General features: G+C 49.4%; 1 protein-coding gene across 26 annotated transcripts in view; it reads left to right on the top strand.

Moving 5' to 3' along the window:
- The first annotated feature begins 12,427 nt into the window (after window positions 1–12,427).
- The window catches only part of MYO18A (myosin XVIIIA), a 95,679-nt gene continuing 92,161 nt past the window's right edge, over window positions 12,428–15,945 (top strand). For 17 of the 26 annotated variants that reach the window (XM_070227781.1, XM_070227759.1, XM_070227779.1 and 14 more), the window contains exon 1: window positions 13,186–13,319. The gene's annotated coding sequence lies outside the window, so the exon portion shown is untranslated. Of the gene's footprint in view, window positions 13,320–15,945 lie in introns of all 26 variants that reach the window. The other 9 variants (XM_070227780.1, XM_070227775.1, XM_070227755.1 and 6 more) reach the window with 4 other exon arrangements.

The following is a 15,945-nucleotide window of genomic DNA, read 5'->3' as shown; positions in this document are numbered from 1 at the left end:
CTGCTGACTCCTGGCTGTCTGCTGGGCTAGAAGAGAGGAAAGTTCCCAGAGGCCTCCATCTTGCAGGCGCCTCCTCCCTGACTGAGGAGGCAGATGGAGAATGCCAGCTCCTAGGCAGCTCCTTCTTCCTAGGGAAGTTTGAATAGTCAGACTGGGAGTTTCCAGTATCTTCTTCCATTTTTTACATTTTTTTAACTCCCTTTGGTTGTCTAAACTTTTTCTGTGGTAAAATATATAACACACAATTCACCATTTTAACTGTTTTTAGGTTTACAATTCAGTGGCATTAAGTATATTCAATGATGTACCACTATCCATTTCCAGAACTTTCTCTTCATCCCAAACAGGAACTCTGTACCCGTTAAACAATAGCTCCCCATTCCTCCTCGCCCCCAGCCCCTGGTAACCTCTGTTCTACTTTCTGTCTCTGTGAATTTGGGGGAAGCAGTTTATTTTAATGCATTATCTGTAATCATCACTGTGTCTCTGCAATTCCATATTAAAATACCTACTTCCCAGGTGAGAAAACAGCCCCAAGAGTTAAGTAATTGGTGCTATAGTCACATAACTCCCAAGTGACAGAGGCAGGATTTGAACCCAGGTCTGTCACTTGTTCATCCAATAAACACATATCAAGCACCTAATTCTTGCTCAGGATAGGAGAAGTGACAAATAAGATACGGTCCCCGAAATCAAATCATTCACATCTAGTGATGAAGATAAATTTTACATAAATAAATGTGATTTTACATAAGTAAATGGAAATGACAGACATGATGTATGGCAGACAATGAACTAAACAGGAGCTCATCACAGGGTGGTCAGTCCTTTCTGGAAAGGGGTCAGGAAAACTTCTTAGAGAGGGTGCTAGTTGAGTTGGATGTTGGAAGATAAGCTAAGAACTGGCTGGCAGGACAGTGGGGCTGGAGAGGCAGAGGGAGCAGTGTGAGCCGCTGCCTGGGAGCAGGAAGCTGCCTGGATGTGGGGAGGACTTCCAGGAATTCTGAGGGCTGAAGGGTAAGAAGAGCTCAGACGGGGCTGGAGGAGTAGGCAGAGGCCAGATTGGGGAGGGTCCTGAATGCCATCCTAGGGAGTTGGGCTTTATCCTGAGGGCAACGGGCAGCCACGGGAGGGGTTTAAGCAGAGAAATGAAATGACCAGATATGCATTGTAGGAATGCAACCATTGAGGGGGGTAGAGCAGAGGGACAAAACCGGAGGCAGAGTGACTTACTAAGAGTGTAATCCTCCTGGTAAGAGAAGATAAAAGTCTGGACTAAGGCTATGCCATGGGCTGATGAGAAGGCAACGGATGTGCGAGAGATTAAGGAGGTAGCACTGAGGGGACTCGGTTAGCAATTAGAAGTGGAGAGGAAGCAAAAGAAGAATTATGCATAATGATCAAGATTTTGGCTTAGATGATGGTGCCATTCACCAAAACAGGAAGAGGAAAAGGTTTGGGGGGCAAATAATAATACTTAATATATATATTTTTTAATATACTTATTTTTTAATGCTGCTTTTGGTGAGGAAGATTGGCCCTGAGCTAACACATGTTGCCAATCTTCCTCTTTTTTTTCTCCCCAAAGCCCCAGTACACAGTTGTATATCCTAGTTATGAGTTATTCTAGTTCTTCTATGTGGGACACCGCCTCAGCATGGCTTGATGAGCGGTGTGTAGGGCCCCACCCAGGATCCAAACTGGTCAACCCCAGGCCGCAGAAACAGGGCGTGTGTGAACTTAACTACTCAGCCACGGGGCAGGCCCCAATACCTAATATTAATAAAGCACTTACTATGTGCCAGGCACTCCTCTAAGTCCTTTATAAGTATTAACTCAGATAATCTGTACAACTCTGTGAGGTAGATACTGTTATTATCCCTGTTACATAGATGAAGAAACTGAAGCAGAGAGAGGTTAAGCAACTTGCCCAAGGTCACACAGCTCTGGGCATCTAAGTCCAAGGCCATGGTTGTAGTCACTATGCCACTCCTTCCTGAGGGCATAAGTTTAGTCTGGACATGCTGGGTTGCAGATGCTTGTGGCCATCCTAACAGACCACATCCTCGGGGGCCAGCAAGAGGTTGCAGGCATCTTGTGAAACTGTGCTACAGACGGAGAGGAGAACAGCACATCGACTAAGACGGAGCAGCCAGGGAGGCAAGAATCAAGAGAACCTGGCTTTTTAAAAGTTAAGGGGAGGAGAGTAGGGTCCTGGCAGCAGCTCCAGGATTCTGTTTAGGAGGGGACTAGGGAAGGCCATCAAGATGGCGGGGAAGGCTTGGGACCTGGCTTGACCCTGAGTTTGCACAGTCAGCTTGCCGCCGCTGCTATACAATTGTGCACGTATTTAAGAGGCTGAAAGAGGATGCCGATGGAGATGATGGGCGTAAATGCTCCCTCAAAACTATGCCCTCAAAATGTTTTCAGTAATTCCCAAGATCAGAAGCTACAGAAATGTAAAGTAAGACGAGATTTTTGAAATGTGGGGCCTTAAAGAGCCTCCACCGGGCAAGGACAGGGCTGTAAGACCTGTCTCTTCCAAATCCTGGCATGGTGACCAAAAGTCATATGTTACCCTGGGACCTGGAGGAAAAACGACCTAAGTCAGGAACAGTCTGCTGCGGCATCTTGGGAAAAATACGCCTGGTGCTATGTAGGCCTGGAAAAAATGCCCAGGACACTTGGAAGATTGGAAACCCATTTAGTTAGGAACATTTCAGCGGAAGCTTAATTGCAACATGAGTGTGGAGACTGTCTTGGTTAATTTGGGGTTGTGTTGGGCTCCTTCTGAGAGTCGCTTCTTCCATCCTTTCTTCCTCAGTGTCCTTTTCTCTGCCAGTTTGTTCCTCTTGTCCTTGTCAGGAAGCGAGTGGCGTGCCTGGGCGTCAGGCACAGATGGAACTGGAGCCCTTGCTGTGGGCCAGAAATAGTTATGCAACTATCTGGCTGCTAAGGGCTTTATATTTTCACCCACTTCTCTCGCCACTCCCATCCCCCACCTCAATTCCTTCCTTAAGGCTTGTGGTTTCTGTGTCTATAGGTACTCAGGCTGCGGCTCCTGGAGTCTTCTCACTTCCCAGGGGGACAGCTCCTGGTGGGAGAGAGGATTCCCCCCAAATGCCTCGGGCCTGCAGCCCGGAACCTGCAGCCGGGACCTGCATGAGGTCACACAGGCTCTTGGCCAGCCATCTACATTGCCCACGTGGTGCTGCGGGTCTTCCTGTGGGAATACACTCTCTGTTTGATGTTTGATGTTCTGTACTTGCTCTTTCCCGCTCCCACCTCTGGCCCACTCGGACTGACTGCTTTGTGTCCAGGGCCACAGAGAAGATGCTCTTCCTGAACTTCATGTTTGGGGTGGGGGTGAGCGGCTCCCTCCTGAACCTAGGGGAGCTGCACTGCTTGGGCGAGGTCTTCATCTGCCAGGCCCTCTTTGTGGCTTTCGCCAGCTGCTGCCACTTCTGTGTTAGCCTGCCCATCCTCCCCTGCTCCACTCTGATGAGGACAGGCCTGGGCTCCGGGGGCCCTCCTGCGGGTGAGGGCCTGGGCAGCGCAGGCCCCAGCACAGCATGCCTCAGGCCACCTGCCCAGTGGTGAGAGGCAGCAGCCCAAGGTCGCAGCACACACCTGAGACCCACCTGGGCAATACCACCCAGCAAAATATCCTGCCAACGCCATTACTCTCCTGCTTGGTCCTTGAGGGTAGGAAATATGGGGTGAGAGTGGGGAACGCTACTTCCTCCTGAAAGCATTATCTCAACAGAGGTGGTACAGTGAAGTGATTAAGAGCAAGGCTTCTGGAACCAGACTGCCTGAGTTCAAATCCCAGCTCTGCCATTTACCAGCTGTGTAACCTTGGACAAATTGCTTAACCTCTCTGTGCCTCAGTTCCTTTGCCTGAAAAATGAGAATAATAATATATCCTACCTCGTAAGAACGTTGTGAGGATGAGATGAGTCGATATATGTAAAGTGCTTACCAGTGGTAGCTGGTCACAATAACCATCAGCCATGTATTAACCTTAGCTGTCTGGAATGTTGCTTTGACCTTGCTGCCTGGTCCACCCAGAATCATGTTATCAAAGGGCAGCTTCTCTCTAACTTGCTGCTATGACTTGTCTCTCCTGTCCTGTCCCCTCCTTCCCATCCCCCCATCGTCTCACTGGCTCAGACTTGCATTCTGCTCCCCTTGAACCCGTCAAGCACTTTCCTGCCAAGCATGTCCCCTCCCTCCATTCTAGACCAGCACTGGCCTTCCGGTCAACTTTCCTTGAACTGAATGCTTGAAGCCCCTCAGTCTGGCATCCAGCATCTTCCCCGAGCCAGCCCGGACCTCCCTTTCCAGCCCGATGATCCACTCTTTCCCGTTCCAGCCATGCTAGAAGCTGTGCCTCAGGCCTTCACTGGCTTCCTCCCAGCCTCTGCTCGTGTCCCTCCTGGGGAGCTCTGCCCTGGTAGACTTGAGAGCCGAACTATCTGGGTTCAAATCCTGCTCTGCCACTCACTGGCCACGTGACCTTGGGGAAGCTGCTTGGTGTTTTGAGGTTCAGTTTCTTCTTCATAAAAAGGAACTAATAATACTTACTTCACAGGGTTGTTGTGAGCATTAATCAAGATAACATAAATAGAGGGGGTGGCCCCGTGGCCCAGTGGTTAAGTTCGCGGACTCTGCTTCGGCGGCCCAGGGTTTTGCCGGTTCGGATCCTGGGCACGGACATGGCACCACTCATCAGGCCACGTTGAGGCAGTGTCCCATATGCCACACCTGGAAGGGCCCACAACTAAAAAAAATATATACAACTATGTACTAGGGGGATTTGGGGAGAAAAAGCAGACAAAATAAAAAAGATTGGCAACAGTTGTTAGCTCAGGTGCCAATCTTTAAAAAAGAAAAAATTATAATATAAATAGAGTGCCAGGCACACAGTGTTCCTCAGCCAGCAGTGGATGCTATTATCGTCTAAATTCTACCATTATGGACTCAAATCACCCTCTTTCTGTGACGCCTTCCTTGACCCCTCCTCTGGTCTTTTTCTCCTCTGAGCCTCCATGACAATTCCACTTGGTAATTAGTCGCGTACTGTTCTGTGACTTCTCCTTTACTGTGGCTTTGAGAGGTTAGTTAAATTCGTCCTGCTGGTAGCTTTGCACGCGTCTCTGACTGCTCTTTGCACTTCAGTCACAGACCGGGTGGGGCCGTGTGCTTTGCAGGAAGAGGACGCACAGTCCTACTTTTAACTTAGTGCTTTGCATGGAATAGCAGCTCAACTCATATATGCCGGTTTAATTTAGTTTCGATATCTTTAAGCCAGAATTAGGAGTGGGTCCAGACATGGCTACACCTGAGGCACACCAGAAAACCAGAAGAGATGGACGTTCCTCCACCCGCTTCCACAACTTGGGCCAATTTTAACAATCCTCTAACAGCTAAGAAAGTTCTTTCCAAGATCGAGTTGGAGTCCTGCTTGTTGCGGTGGAAGGTGTTCTCCTTGAGCCTCAGGCTATTGATGTCTAGGTCCTGAGAAGTGAGGAGGCCAATTGCCTTTTAGGTTGTGCTAAGGAGTCTGGATTCTACTTCCCAGGCCAGGGTTCAGCGAACTATACCCCTCAGGCCCAATCTGGCTCACAACTTCCTTTTGTAAATAAATTTTTATTGGCACACAGCCTTTCCCGTTCGTTTATGTACTGTCTATGGCTGCTTTTGTGCTACAAAAGTAGTTGAGACACCTGCAGAGCTTAAAATACTTACTCTCAGGCCCTTCACAGAATAAGTTTGCTGACCCCTATGTTAGGCCATCGGGAGGCTTTGCAGAATTCCAAGCCAGGGAGTGATGCAATCATACTTGCATTTTAGAAAGATCACTCTGGCAGCCACGTGGAAGATAGGTTGGAGGGGACGAGGCGGGAGCAGGTGACCGTGAGGAGGCTGTTGCAATTGTCCAGCCAAGAGCTGACAAGGCCTGAACTGAGGCAACGGCAGTGGGGGGGTGAACAGACTCGAGTTATATTTATGGAGTAGAACCAACAGGATTTGATGCCTGAATGGATGGCGGCTGAGGGAGAGGGAGGAAGCAGAGAGAGTGGACTTCTGGTTTCACCGACTAAGGGTTAGGATCATTAACCGAAAGAAAGAAATTGGTGAGGAAGGTTGTACATTTGGCTTTGGACACTATTCATTTGGAATATTTGCAAGAGATGGTGAAAGGACCAGGCTAGCATATAGAGCGATGCCTGCCGTGGAGATTTGGGAGTTATTTATTGTGTGGGAGGAGGTTGGGAGTCCTGGAAATAAATGAGGTCTCCCAGGGAGGGGGTGTAGGATCACAAGAGCAGAAGGCAGAGGAAGAAATCCTGGGAAGCACCGACATTGACGGTCAAACAGAGGAAGTATATCCAGCAAGGAAATCCAGGAGAAGAGGTTCTGGAGGCCAAGCTGGGAAGAGAGTTTCTAGAAGGAAGGCAGGTCACACAGGCAGCAGTCAGCAAGCCTAAGAGGCAGTCCCTAGAATTAGCAATCGGGAGGTCAAAGTTTGGGTACCAATTTGTCTGGTTTTGCCTGGAACTTTCTGTTTTGGCACTGAAAACCCCACATCCTGGGAATGCCCTCAGTTTTGGGCAAACCAGGAGAGTTGGTCACTCTCCTGCTGACCTTGCCAAGAATGATGTCAAGAAGAGTTTAGCTTGCAAAGTAACTAACTTCTAGAGGCATCGTTTTCTCAATAAGTTGATAAACCTAAGTCCTAGTTTGATCCTCTTTGAGTCACTCCAAGCACAATAAGAAAACAAAGCCCCCCTCTTTGCACAGCACTTGCCCATTATAAAATTTCATTCGATCCTTACAAGAACGCTGTGAGGTAGGAGTTTGTAGCCCTAATTTTCCAGGGGTGGAAACTGAGAGGTTAATTCATTTGACGAAGCTCTTGTGGCAAGTGAGTGGCAAAGATGCGCTGAACTCCAAGCCTATGACTCCAGAAGCGCATGCCCCAGCTGGCTGCACAGCCCTGCCTGTAGATGTCTAGAACCCTGGGCTTGCGGCTAGTGGGGCTGTGGATCCCCTGCTCACGCAGGGTCAGGCAGAGGCCATGAAATTCTTGGAAGCACAGAAAAAGTCCCACAGCTATGTGTAGGTCAGTACGAGACAAGTCAGGCTGCAGGTTCAGATAAAGGCCAACACACAAACTGAGGCCATCGGGGTTTGTAAGAGGAGCTGTGTGCTATGCAATAGCTAGGCTATTAAAATTTTTTTTTCTTATCGTGGTAAAATATGTATAACGTACAATTTACCATTTTAACCATTTTTAAGTGTACTATTCAGTGGCATTGAGTAAGTGCATTCACAGTGTTGTACAACCATCATCACTATCCATTTCCAGAACTTTTTCTTCATCCCCAATAGAAACTCTGTACCCATTAGACAATAACTTCCCGTTTCCTCCTCCCTCAGCTCTTGATAATCTCTGTTCTACTTTCTGTCTCTATGAATTTGCATATTATAGGTACCTTTTATAAGTGGAATCATACAATATTTGTCCTTCTATGTCTGTCTTCTTTCACTTGGTGTCATGTCCTCAAGGTTCAGTCATGTTGTAGCATGTGTCAGGATTTCCTTCCTTTTTATGGCTGAATAATATTCCATTGTATGTAAATGCCACATTTTGTCTATCCATTCCTCTGTTGATGAATGGGTTCTTTTTATATTCTGACACTTCTAGTAAAGACAATAATATGTTTCTGATATCTTAAAGCGTCATCTCAGCGACAACAGGACACTATGTGTCTCCTGAAGAAAGACGACTGTACTACCTATGAAGTATTCTTGCCAAAAAAACCCACCTCAAATCTGTTCAAGCCTCTAGATCTATCTACCAATTTATGGGAAATACAGAGGACAGAGCATCATAAACTACACCTCTGGGCTGCAATCAGCAAAATTTAGACTGTGGAAAATTTATAGGATAAATGACCTTATTTCTTCAACAAATAAGTTGCAGGGGGGAAAATAAAGAGATAGAAGAGAAACCTGTAGATTAAATGATACTTAAAAGTCATGTCAACTAACTGCGATATGTGGATCTTGATTCAAACAAACAAGTACCTTAAAAAAAGACATTTATGGAGATAACTGGAAATTTAAACATTAATTATTTGATGAGATTAAGTAATTACTGTTAAAAAATTTTAGGTGTGACTTTGGTATTGTGTTTTTGTTTAAAAAATAATGCTTGTCTTTTAGGGGCTGGCCCGGTGGCTGAGTGGTTAAGTTCGCATGCTCCGCTTTGGCGGCCCAGGGTTTCGCCGGTTCAAATCCTGGGCACAGACATGGCACCGCCTGTCAGGCCATGCTGAGGTGGCATCCCACATGCCACAACTAGAAGGACCCACAACTAAAAATATACTACTATGTACTGGGGGGATTTGGGGAGAAAAAGCAAAAAACAAATAATAATAATCCTTATCTTTTAGAGATACACACTGAAATATTTCCAGATGAAATGATATGATATCTGAGATTTGCTTCAAAATTATGTTGGTAGGAGGGAGTATAGTTGAAACAAGATTTCCATGAATTTATAATTATTGAAGTTGTGTGATGGATACTTGGGGGCTTGTTATATTATTTTGTTTACTTTTGTTTGTGTTTGAACTTTCCTGCAATAAAACTTTTTTGTGTCATTTCAGAGATGTGCTCCTTTCTTTTGGACTGATCTTCGGCACATACTCTCTTCTAAGAATTTAGCTTCCAGTTTCCTAGAGCGTATTCTCCACCCACACTCCAAGTTTCTATGCAAAGGAACAAAGGATGTTAAGCTAATAAATGCATTTTGAGGAACAATATTCAAGGTGTGCTTTTGTCATCTGAATGACTCTTGCTATTGGGCAGATTTGCAATTTCGTGGACTTTTGAAAAAGCTGGCTTGCTTGTTTGCCACCCTTTTTGGAGAGTCCTATTGTGGTAGCTTACCATGTGACAAGTATCACGTTACATGCCTTACATTAGCCATTTCTTCTCAGCCTCACACAAACTCTCTGACTTACATATGATTATCAAAAATCATTTTACAGATGAAGAAGTGGAGGTTCAGAGAGATTAATGAGGGCTAACCTCTGTTAACCACTTACTGTGTCTCAGATACCGGGCTAATTACTTTAAATGAATTTGCTTGTTTTATCCTCTCACGCCTTATGAGGTAGGCGCTATTATTATCCCCATTTTATAGATGAGGACATTAAGGCTTAGAGAGGCTGAGGAACTTGCTAGCAGCTGCTAGACCAGGCGTCCTTTCAGGCTGTGTGGCCCCAAAGCCCGTGCACTTTCCACTCCACCCAGGACACAGCCCAGCAGAGTGGTTCAGAGCAGGTGTTCTGGGCTCTACTCTTTGTTAGCCGTGTGACCTTGGGCAAATTATTTTATCTTCCTAAGCCTGGGTTCTAATCTGCAAAATGGGGATAATTACAGCACTAACCTAACAGGGTGACTGCAAGGACTAAGTGGGCCAGTGCCTGTCAAGGGGTGGGCATAGCGCCTGACCCCTAGTGAGGGCTCAGTTGATGTAAGCGATTTTTATTATTACCAGGTTTCTCCCTGAGGAGGATTCTTGATTAAAGTCAGTATGCTTTAGAAGCTTAGAATCTTCTGGAAAAAACTGGCCTCTCCATGGTCATCTGGGTTATTTTACATGGCCACTGCGCTGACATTTTCCTATGAGGAGGAGAAAGGTGCTTTACTTTTGCTGAAACCCAGAGCAGGGATCACTCTGACCTTTGGGAAGTTAAAGACTAAAACCAAGTGACCAGAAGCGAGAGTCATCGTGAGTGCTGTCCTGCTGTGTCAGTCTTGCCTGGTCTCTGAAACCAGTTCCTGGTTCAGGCTAGAGGAGCTCTTAGGAACACTGTGTGCTACCTCAGAGCACCCTTGATGTGGACACACATAAATAAAGCAGATGTTAATATGCCTATTCATTCACTGCTGTGGTGTAGGGAAAAGAACACGGGCTTTGGAGCCTTGGGGACCTCAGTTTGAATCTTGACTCTGCCGCTCGCAGGCTGTGTACAAGTCACAAACTTGTCTGTGCTTTATTTTCCATAGCTGTGAGGTGGGAATGATATGACAATAAAGCTAACAGTTATAGAATGCTTACTGCGTGCCAGGCACTGTTCTTTTTATATATTAACTCATTTAACTTTTAAAAAATTAATAAACTTTATTTTTTAAAGCAAGTTTAGGTTCATAGCAAAATTGAGCTGAAAGGTAGAGAGTTCCCATTTACCCTCTGCCCCACACACGCACAGCCTCCCCACTGCCAACATCCAGCGCCACAGTGGTACATTTGTTACAATCGGTGAACCTATACAGACACACCATCAACACCCAAAGTCCACAGTTTACATTAGGGTTCACTCTTGGTGTTGTACATTCTGTGGGTTTGGACAAAGGTATAATGACATGTGTCCATCATTGTAGTAGCATATAGAGTAGTTTCATTGCCCTAAAGCTCCTCTGTGACCTGCCTATTCACCCCTCACAACCACTAATCCTTTTATTGTCTCCATAGTTTTGCCTTTTCCAGAATGTCATAGAGTTGGAATCAAATAGCCTTTTCAGATTGGCTTCTTTCACTTAGTAATATGCATCTAAGTTTCCTCTGTATCTTTTCATAGCTTGATAGCTCACTTCTTTTTAGGGCTGAATAATGTTCTATCGTCTGGATGTACCATGGTTTATCCATTCAGCTACTGAAGGACATCTTGGTTGTTTATAAGTTTTGGCAATGATGAATAAAGTTGTTATAAACATCCGTGTGCAGGTTTTCACGAGGATATGTTTTCAGTTCATTTGGGTAAATAACAATGAGTACAGTTGCTGAACCATGTGGTAAGAGTATGTTTAGTTTTGTAAGAAACTGCCAAACTGTCTTCCAAAATGGCTGTACCATTTTGCATTCCTACTAGCAATGAATGAGAGTTCCTGTTGCTCCAAATCCCCGCCAGCATTTGGTGATGTCCGTGTTCTGGATTTTGGCCATCTGATAGGCCTGTAGTGGTGTCTCATTATTGTTTTAGTTTGCATTTCGCTATGACATATAATGCAGTATCTTTGTTTATATAAATGCTTATTTGCCATCTGAATATCTTCTTTGGTGAAGTGTCTGTCAGGTATTTGGCCCATTCTCAAATCAGATTGTTTACTATCTTACTGTTGAGTTTTAGGAGTTCTTTGCATATTTTGGATAACAGTCCTTTATCAGATGTATCTTTTGAAAATATTTTCTGCCAGTCTGTGGCTTGTCTTCTCATTCTCTTGACGTTGTCTTTTCCAGAGCAGAAGTTTTTAATTTTAATGAAATCCTGCTTATCAGTTCTTTCTTTCATGAATCATGCCTTTGGAGGTGTGTGTAAAAAATCATGGCCATACTCAAGGTCAGCTACTTTTCCTCCTATGTTTACTTCTACCAGTTTTATAGTTTTATGTTTTACATTTAGGTCTATAATCCATTTTAATTTTTTTGATGGGCATAAGGTGTAAGTTCATTTTGTTGCCTGTGGATGCCCAGTTGTTCCAGCACCGTTTGTTGAAAGGACTAAACTCATTTCATTTTCAAAACAAACTTTGAGACAGGTGCTGTTATTATCCCCATCTTTCAGATAAAGAAACTGAGGCACAGAGAAATTTCATAAATCACCCAGGGTAACACAGCTGGTACTGGACAGAGCTGGGCTTTGAACCCAGGCAACCTGGCTCCAGAGTCCATGCATTCAATCTCTATCTGTAATAATAATGCCCCCCTCAGAGGTTTGTTGTGAGAGATAGAGATAGGGCCTAGCACATAGCAGGTGCTCAGGAACCAGTAGTGATAGTCATGGTCCTACCCAGCCTCCAAGTTTCCTCTCAAATGTCATGTCCTCAGAGCAGCTTCTTTTCACTCCTCCCGCGAATAAAGTCAGCCATCTTGTGCTGGCTCATCATCCAAGGGATGACAGTGTGGTCAATCCTACTTCAGTCACAGCTCACTTCCACCTGTCCCGTCTTCCCCATGTAAGTTCCCTGGAGACAGCTCCATGTCTGATTTCTGTGTGTCCCCCAGAGTGCCTGGTGCTGCACGTGGCACTTAGTGGGTTCTTAGTAAAAGTTTATTGAATTGAGTTTGGATTGCATGCTATTCCTTTATCCAAAATGCGCATCCTGGGTGTGGTCTGTTCCTCAAGATCTCCCAGCTCTTACTCAACTCTTCTCCAGAGGCCCCTCGCTCTAATCCTCCCTGTCAGTCAGGTTGGGCCACCCGCGCCTGGAGAAGTGCCTGGTTGGGTTGTCTATGGAGACAGCTGCCCGCATCTGCTACACCCTTCTTCCTGCACCACCCCCCTCAGCTTCTTCCTTGTTCCTGGTGTACCCCACCCCAGTGTGGACACTGCCTGTAGAAGTGCTCACCTCTCTCTGACTAAGCTCTAGACATAGCACCCATCTTGGAGGCCTGGTCTCTAAATGCCTCTGGCTTCTCCCAGGCAGTCTAGAATCCCTTCTTGCAGGGTAGAGAAGCTCACTTGATATTTACAGGACCTGATGGACCCAGGAGCAGAACTCATTCCAAAGGGCTTCTGAAAGGAGTTAGTCTTTGCATTGTTGGACTCCTGTAGGGAGTGAGTGCCACTTGTGGCTGGGTCCCCTGGGCCCTGGTACACACCCCCAGGCAGCTCCACCTGAGGCCGGACTCTCTCAGACCAAGCCACCAGAAGCCTGTGTCCACCTTGGGGAGTACATTTTGCCTGTGCCACCTTGGACATGGCAGGCAGTGCCTGCCCTGGACTGAGCCATCTGGCTCCATCCAGCAGCGCCCTATGTCTGCTCCTGCAAAGCTACCCTGGGAAGGTGTGGCCAGCAAGACTCAACTGCCTCCTCTGGACAGCACGGCCCTGGGCAGCACCCTCTTGGACTCAGCCGGCAGAGTCCAGTGCCAGTCTTGCACGGAACCTGTTCTATACATTCAGCATGACCCTCGTGCCTGCCCTGGGCATGTCCAGCGGCCTCGAGCGCCCAGTGCAGAGAGGACTTCCAGGCAGGGCCTCTCGGCCACGGACAGAGGTCTCCCGGGGCAGCGCCCGGTGCCCGCATGGGCGGCTCTGGAGGCGCGTCCAGGCTGCCAGGCAGGCCGTGCGTCTATCCCCGGAGCCGCCAGCAGGGAGCTCCCTTTCGGCTCGGCCCGCGCGGCCGCGGGGGGCGGCGCTGCGCTGCGCCGCGCTGCGCTCCAGCCCGGACCCGGCCGGGGCCGCTGGATGCCGCGTCTCCGCTCCTGCTGCCTGCCGGGCGGGCTCCGGCGGCCGGTGAGTGCGGGGCGGCGGGGGCGGCCGCTCGGTGGCGGGCCCGGCCCGGGGGGGCGGCGGGGCGGTCTCGGGCCGGGAAGGCGGGCGGGCGACGGGGCGGCCGGCTCCTCCTCCTCCCCTGTCCCCTGGAAGCAGCGGCCCGGACTCCCGGCTCCGGTCCCCGGCCGCGCCGCGGAGCGCGGAGCCCGGCAGTGGGGGCCGATCGGGAGGGTCGGGCAGGGGGAGTCCGGCTCCTTTTGCCAGCTCAGGGGGCGCGGGGAGGCCGGGCAGGGTGGCCTTCAGTCTGGGGGGACCGGGGGCTTGGGGGAGCCCAGGTGGCCACGATCTGCGGGCTGGAGGCTGCAGCCTCGGGGATGGGGGGTTCTCGGGGCCAGGCCCAGGCCCCCCAGACAGACCGACCGACCAAGGCTCTGAGGAAGGCAGCGGGGAAGGCGAGCACCTCCACCGAGCCCTTTATCCCTCCCAGCGGCCTTCACCCTTTCCCTGCCAGGCCGACAGCGGGCTCCTCTCAAAGGAGCAGCTGCTAGACAGCTGGCAAAACAATGGAGCCCCCGCTTCCCCAGGCCCCCTCCCCTTGGGTCAGAAGATGGGGGGTTGGTGAATGGTAGGCTTTGGGGGATTAGGGAGCGCAAGCTGTCCCCTGTGACTGGCTGCTCACCTCACCTTTCCCTGCAAAGGGGTGGGGTGTGTGTGGGAAGGTCGGACAGCCAGCCTCAGGCCTCTGGGAGAGACTGTCCTGACGCCCCGCCCTGCTAACCTGTCATGCCAGTTGTTTCGCCAATGGGAAGGGAAGGTGGTAAGGTTAGCTGCCCCACCACCCCCGTGTAGGGGGTGCTGCTTGGTACCCAGCCTGGTGAGGGTCATGTTCCTGGCTGAGATAAGGCCTGCGGGGACACACCACACATTGGGGCTTTGTTGTAGGGGGGGCTGGTGGTGGGGGATGGGGTGTCACCCTGTTGCAAGGCACATGTGTCCTGCTGATTAGTTGGAAAGGCTGCGCGCCAGAATGAGCTGTTGGGGGTGGGGGGAGGCAGCCAGTTTGTTTTTTAAGCAGTCCTCCTCTTGCCTGGTCACTTGGACAACAGGGCATGTTTGGCAGTGTCTTTGTGGTCTGTGTTTGTGTAGGGAGGCCTGGGACCGTCCTCCTGGGCTTTCCTGCCCTCAGATGGTCCCCCCAAATTATGGAATTGGATTCCCTCCCCTCTTCTCCTTGCCAGTGATTTGGGCTGGTTTGGGTGGGTTTGTTTTGTCTTGTGGAGTGCCTGGCATGTCAGTCCCCCCATGGAGAGTGAACTGTGTGGAGTGGATAAGCATGGGGCCGTGCTGGAAGGGAGGGAAGGTCGTCCAGGCGATTAAGAGCAAGATCACCTTAGCAAGACATTGAGTCTAGAGGTTCAAGCTGCCTTTCCATGCGTTTGCCCAGGCTGGAGCCCTTTTCTTGGGCAGGCCGGTATCCTGTTGTCATGACAGTGGGCCGGGCCTTGCCTAATGTTCCCCACTCTTTTGGTTCAGGGGCTCTTTTCTATTTGGGGATATTGAAAGTTGCTTTCCCGAGGTCTCTGGCTTCCTGACAGACCTCGCTGGCTCTTTGCCAATGGCCTGCCACCTCCTCAGCTTCCCCTCTGTCCTTTTGTGGTGAGGGCTTTCCAGGAAACATTCTCCTGGTTGCTGGACATGACTGGTTATATATAGCCTCGGGTGGAGGTGTGCTTGGCCATTTGGGGTCGGGGAACTTGGAGTTGGGGCCTCAATTCCAGGAAGATGATGGGGAACCTATTGTGATGTGGGGTTAGGGGAATGAGACGGGTCGCAGGTGAGGGTGGAGAGTGGGTGTGGGAGGGGCAGAATACCGGTGGTCACTTCCTTTGGGAGCTTTGAACTTCGAACAGTTGATGACCTAGTGCCTGGCGGCTCTGAGTATGTAGTTTGTTTACTCTCTCCGGCCTGGCTCGGGTGCCAGGGTGTGTGCCTGAGGGCTTCCTCCGGTGCCCCAGCCTCTCCTCAGGAGCCCTCATGGGGATGTGCCCTTCCTGGCTCCTGCCTGGTCCCTTGACCTCAGTCCCTGGCAGTCTGGGCAGCCAGCCTGTCGCCCGGAGCCCCCTTCACTGGCCCAGCTTGAGGCTGCTCATTGAGGGGTGCATGTGTCTTCAGAAGCTGGGCCTGAAAACTCGAGGTCCCCTTGAAGGTGGACTGGGTGGGGCAGAACCAGGGCTTGTCTGAAAGGGAGAATCCACCCTACTCGGGTGGAGCAGGTTGTTGCTGGAACTCAGGAAGCTTTGATCGGGAATTGGTGTGTCACAGGTCTCCAGGGCAGCAGGGCTGTGCTTGTTCCCTCAAACCAAAGGTCTGTCCCCAGCCAGACCTCCCTCACCTTGAGTGGACGCCACAGACTGGACCCAGACCATCCATGGGAACAGGCTCCTGTTGGTGGCCCTGGGCCCCAGGCCTCTCCTGGGTGTGGTGGGTAAAGCCAGGGGGCTCTGGCCTGGTGTGGTTTAGAAGTTTGAGGGGCTGGGAGGGCCCAGCCCACCCTGTGCTATGAGTAACGAGTTCCCCCAAGACTTGGGCTGGGGGCTTGATGGAGCTTTTAAGTCCTGCTTTGGGTCAGGCCCCAGAGTGCTTTAAG

The sequence above is a fragment of the Equus caballus genome, chromosome 11 (assembly GCF_041296265.1).
Source record: "Equus caballus isolate H_3958 breed thoroughbred chromosome 11, TB-T2T, whole genome shotgun sequence".
NCBI lineage: Eukaryota > Metazoa > Chordata > Mammalia > Perissodactyla > Equidae > Equus > Equus caballus.
Note: the sequence above shows the minus strand (reverse complement) of the source record. Positions and strands in the feature narration are given on the sequence as shown.